We start from the raw sequence: 6,023 nt of genomic DNA, 5'->3' as shown, positions 1-6,023 counted from the left end.
TTGTTCGGGCAAACAAGATTCTGCCTTCTCTTGCTGTTTGGGCAAACAGCAATCTGCTGGTACGATCTGCATAGCGTGTTTGGGAAAACAAGCTTCTGCCTTCTTTTCCTCTGCTGGTGGTTTGGTCAAACAGCAGCTCACCTGTGCTAGCAATCTGGTCTCACTGGACTCTGCCCTTTCACGCTGTTTGGGCAAACAGCAATCTGCTTGTTGCTTCTCTACTGGCTGTTTAGGTGAACAATATTCTGTTGGAGCTATTTGCCCAACTGGTCTGGGCAAACTGTGTTCTTCTTGCTGGAGTGGTATAGGCAGTCTGCATTCTGTCTTAATTGGCTACTGGTCCTATTTGGGCAAACAGTGGCTTGCCTGTTTTGCCTTTGCTGGCTGTTTGGGCAGATAGTAGTCTGCCTGTTCTGCCTTTTGTCTGCTTGTTTGCCTAGTCTGTTTGGGCAAACAATAGTCTGTCTGCTGTGGGCAGCAGTCCATTGCTGTCCGTTTAGGCTCTCCTTGGCTTCTTTCATCTTCTTGGCTGTCCTTCCTATAGATATCATTGGTTAGCATATCATTTTGATTTATATCAAAAAAATTTTGACTCAAAGAATCAATGATATCTAAACCATAAACAGGGGACATGTCATGGGGACATTTCATAGCATCATAGACATTGAATTTTATTACTTCCCCTTCAAATTCCATGGTCAATGTGCCATCATGCACATCAATCTTAGTTCTGACCCTGCTCAAGAAGGGTCGTCCAAGCAATATGTCTGAGGTGGTGTTGCTAATGTCTTCCTCCATATCAATTAAATAGAAATCTACTGGGAAGACAAGTTGGTCTACTTGGACTAGGACATCTTCAAGAATGCCTTTGGAATACACCACGGATCTGTCAGCCAATTGGATCACCACTCTAGTGTCCTTAAGTGCACCTGCATTCAAAGAGTTATAAATAGAAAGAGGCATAACATTAATTAATGCACCTAAGTCACACATGGCCTTCTTTATGCCAACATTATCAATTTTGCAAGAAACGGCAAACATCCCTCGATCTTTGCACTTTGCTAGTAGTTTTCTCTTAATGACAGCAGTAACTACCTCACCTACACTTACCTTTTCTATTTCAGCAAGCATCCTTCGGTTTGTGCACAACTCTTTCAAGAATTTTGCGTACCTTGGTATTTGTTTAACCGTATCAAGCAAAGGTATGTTGATTTTCACCTTCCTAAAGGTTTTAAGGATCTCTTTTTCTTCTTTTTCTTTTTGTGATTTTTCAAACCTTTTTGGAAAAGGAGGAAGAATCTTGAAACTTGGCTGTTGGTTTGCACTTTGCTGCTGGTATGCTGGTGTTGTTTGCTCAATCTGTTTGGGCAAACAATGCTCTGTCTGCTGGGGCAGATTGTCCCTTTCTGCATTCTGTCTGCTTGTTTGCCTAGTCTGTTTGGGCAAACAGCAGTATGTCTCAGTTTCTGGCAGTTTTTCTTCAGCTAGATGTCTTTGCAATTCTGAACCTCTATCATCAGCCTTGACATATTGAAGTTCTTTCCCACTTCTTAACATTATGGCGCTCACATTTTGCTTGGGATTTGCCTCGGTTTGGGAAGGTAACTTCCCTTGAGACTCAAGCTTGCTTATGGAGGTGGCTATTTGACCCATTTGCTATTGGAGACTTTGTATAGAATTTGTCAATGACTTCATCATCTCCTCAAGGTGCAAGTCGGACCTTTGAGGTGCTGTTTAGGCTGGGTTTCTTTGGTAATTTTGATAATTGTTTGCCCTAGCATAGCTGAAGTTAGGATGGTCTCTCCAACCGGGATTGTAGGTGTTGGAATATGGATCATGTCTTTGCTGGTTATTGAATCCTCCAAGTGCATTTACTTATTGGTCATCCTCTTAAAGTGTAGGACATTGATCAGTTGAGATTGACCTATAACAAGACTTTTCACAGCGGAGGTTAGTTCAGAAATTTGAGAAGTGAGAGAAGATGTACTTACCTCATTGACTCTTTTTGATAGTTGCCTTTCATCTCCATATTGTCTAGATGCGGCTGCAAGTGTTGAAATCAAATTTCGAATTGCTTGAGGTGTTCTATCTTCAATTGAGCCTCCACATGCTACATCAATTAATTTTCTTTCAGATAGTAGCAAACCATGCTACATCAATTAATTTTCTTTCAGATAGTAGCAAACCACCATAGAAGTATTCTATGAGTGATTTATCTGAGATGTCATGTTGTGGACAGCTTGTGCATAACCTCTTGAATCTTTCCCAATAGTCATACAAATCCTTAGTGTCTTTTTGCTTGATGCCACTACTCTCCCTTCTTATGCCTATGGTTTTAGAGGCTGGAAAATATTTATTCAAAAAGGCTCTAACCATACCATCCCATGAAGTGATTGATCCGGGTGGTAGGTAAAATAGCCAATCTTTGGCATAATCATCAAGTGAGAAGGGGAATGCTCTTAATTTCACATGTTCTTCGGATATGCCTTGTGGTCTCATGGTAGAACATACTATGTGAAATTCCTTCAAGTGTTTATGGGAGTCTTCATTCTCCAAACCTCTGAATTTAGGTAGGAGGTGTATCAAACCTGTTTTAGCTCAAATGGGGCTGTCAATGGTGGATAGGTGACGCAAAGAGGTGCTTGGTCGCCTATAGGGGATGCTAACTCTCTTAGAGTTCTTTCCCTTGGAATTGGTGCCCTTAATGCTTGATTTTCTGGTTGAATTTCAGCATATACAGCAGGTTCTACTGGTCTTGGGTGAGGGGCAGCATATTGCATGTTGTATTCTGCCATATCAGCAGCTTTTTGCGCAAACACAACAGTGGGCTGTGTTGTTTCTACAGTTGGTGATTCTGTTTCAGCAGGGGGCTGTGCTGGTTCAGCAATTTCAGCATGTTCTGGTTTAGTTGGGGCAATTTCAGCAGTTACTGGTTTTTGGACAGCAGCAGGGGATGTAAGCTGTGCTTCGGTAGATGCTATCTTGCGGACAGCAGTGATTGCAGCAGGTGGACAGTAGTTGCTGTCTTTTTTTTTTGTAGTTTGGACAGCAGGCACAGAATTTGTTTCAACAGCAATTTCTGAATCTCTGACAGTAGTTGTTGTCTCTTGGACAGCAGCAGCTTCAACAAGTGTTGTTTGGGCAGCAGCTGTTAATGAGGATGGCCTTGAGGCTTGGTTCCTCGGATTAGCTTGCTTCCTTAGTTGCTTGGCTGTACGCTCTATTTCTGGATCGTAAAGTAGAGTATTGATAGAGCATAATTTAGACCATATTATCATGATGTTATTGATGTTAATTTACACTTTCTCTGCCTAATTTTGTGATTTTAATCTTATTTTGCAGAAAATGGTGTAAAGAGACAATTTGGTGAAAATGCCCCTAAAACGGCCTAAAATGGAGCAAAGGAGAGCAAGCATGCCAAATGCAACTTGAAAGGAGCCAAATAAGGAAAGTAATTTGAAATTCAAATTTCAAATCCTTAAGAAAATTCCAAATTCAAATTCAAGATTCAGCTCATTAAGGAAAGTGCTAAATAAGGAAAGTGCAGTCTGCAGAGCAGTTTAAAATTCAAGATCTTCAAGAATCTTTTTCCTTATTAAAGAAGCCAAATCTTTAGAAGATGCACATTCAAATTTGAAATTCAAATTCAGCTTGTCAAAGAAGCCAAAGGAGTCACACATGCCACCTCAAGTCTTGCACATGCAAAATTCAAAATTCAAAAGAGAGGCTCCACCTCATTAATGCAAGGATATGGGCGGCATGGGCAGCTCTTGGGCAGCAACTTAACAACTTGGGCAGCAAGTAAGGACCTAGGGCAACACTTTCAACTATAAAAAGACACATAAGGAGCCTCCCCATGCTTTTTCTACACCCCCTTGGACACACCTACGGGATTGCAAGTGGCACCATCTCTTCTTCTTCCTTTCTTTATTTTTTTTGGTTTTGGTTCATCCATGAGTGGCTGAAACCTTTTATTCTAGTTGAAGATTAGGTGATACTTTGGTTGTTTTATGGATTGGGAGATCTGAACATAAGTTGTTTATTTTTTGGTTATTCAATATTTGTGTAATTTCATGCTTATGTTACCCCATTGGAGCATTTGATGAGGGCTCTAGTGTGGGGTTTTATGGTTATGAGTTTGTGCATGCACAGATTAAGCTTGGTAAATGAAAGAAAAAGTTTAAAGTTTTATGTATATGTATGATCATGTATGGGATTTAACAGGTATACAGGAAGTATGTTAGGCTTGCTACGGGTCCCGGCAGCCTTAAGCCGATCTGGATCCTAGCGCCGATAGCGGTCCGATTCCCGGATCATTATAGATTGGTATCAGAGTCCTAGGTTTCATATGGTCGGACCTAGAGAGTGTCAGGCTCATAGATATTATAGAAGGGCAAGCACAATAGGAAAATCATGTCCACTAGGATAGGATATAGAGTCCTGTCTTGAATGATGATGTGAAATGCCATGATTTTATGCATGTGCATTGATGATATGCTATGTATGTGATGTATGTGATGCGGGTTCATGTGTTTCCACATCAACCATTTGATGCTAATGTTTTATGTGATGTGTGCTGTTTTTCAGAAAACAGGATGAGAGGAACTCGTCGATCTGCACGATTGACTGGAGTACCACCTCAGGATGAGGGCACAGATGCCTGTCCTCCTGCATTGCCTAGGGCAATGTCATGCAGGTCTAGTAGGGAGAGAGTGTCAAGGGACCCTAGAAGGTCTTTTGATATGAGCAGAAGAGGAACAGTTCAGGAAGGAGTGTCAGAAGATGTGGGGGATGATATGGATGTGGATCAGAGGGGGGATGGCAGTCTTGGTGTGAACATGTCTGAAGAGGGCATGGGAGAGTCCCAAGGAGGCACTCAGGCCTCGGGGTTTGTTCAACCACCCCAATACCCACCCTTTTCATAGAATCCCGAGTATTCGATGGGAGGTACATCGGATTACCCCAGTTTTAATCCTTATTCTTCTTACATGCCATACCCACCTTTCTACCCACCATACCCACAGTACCCTATGTACCCACCCCCATCTTTCTATCTAGGTACAGCAAACCCTAACCCAGGGGATGTTGCACCTCCTCCACCACCAGCAGAACCTATGGTCCCAGAAGTCCAAGCACCTAAACCTAGCTCATCTGGAGGGAGCAAGGTCAAGATGACTGACTACTTGAAGTTGGATGCTCCTAAGTATGAAACAGGTGATGATCCGTTTGAGTACCTCAGGACGGTCAAGATGATAACAGATGAGTTAGGGGCAGATGACAGTAGAGCCATTCAGATGGCTGGGTTCACACTGAAGTGTAAGAAGGCCTGATAGTGGTTTAAAAATTATGTGAACCCGAGGTTGGAAAGTCTATCGTGGGAAGAGTTTGCTAATGAGTTTGCAGGATGGGCTTTCCCTGATAGCTCAAGAGAGTTGAAGATGATTGAGTTCGAGCAGCTAAGACAGACGGAGGAGATGAGTGTAGATGAGTACACAGATAAGTTCTTGGAGCTATTGCCGTTTGCAGGGCAAACTCTTGACACAGACCAGAAGAAGGCTAGGAGGTATATCATGAAGCTTCATTCCAGGTATTCCTCCTTGATCCAATCAGCAGAAAGGGAGAGCTTTCATGCCATAGTGGATATGGCCCGGAGGATGGAGGCTAGTGCAATCATTGAAGGGAAGGTTAAGCAGTCTGTGGCACAGTCTTCGGGTTCCAAGACCCCAGGTGGGAGAAAGTTAGACCCTTCCTCTTTGAGTACAGTAGCTTCAGGTAGTAAAAGGTGGGCTAATACCACCAAGAAGCCAAAGAAGAACAAGTTCTGGAACAAGATAAAGTCAGGTCTGGGATTAGGAGGTGGCTCGAGCTCAGGTGCAGACAGTGCAGTATGTATGAAGTGTGGGAAGCCGCACAAGGGAGTGTGTCGGTTTGGGACGACAGCCTGCTTCAGATGTGGGCAGGAGGGACACATGGCATAGGAGTGTCCTAGAGCAGCTTATATGGCACAGTCCCAGCAGACAGCT

This window comes from Manihot esculenta, chromosome 17, assembly GCF_001659605.2.
Source record: "Manihot esculenta cultivar AM560-2 chromosome 17, M.esculenta_v8, whole genome shotgun sequence".
NCBI classification, from domain to species: domain Eukaryota; kingdom Viridiplantae; phylum Streptophyta; class Magnoliopsida; order Malpighiales; family Euphorbiaceae; genus Manihot; species Manihot esculenta.
This window is presented reverse-complemented; position numbering follows the sequence as displayed.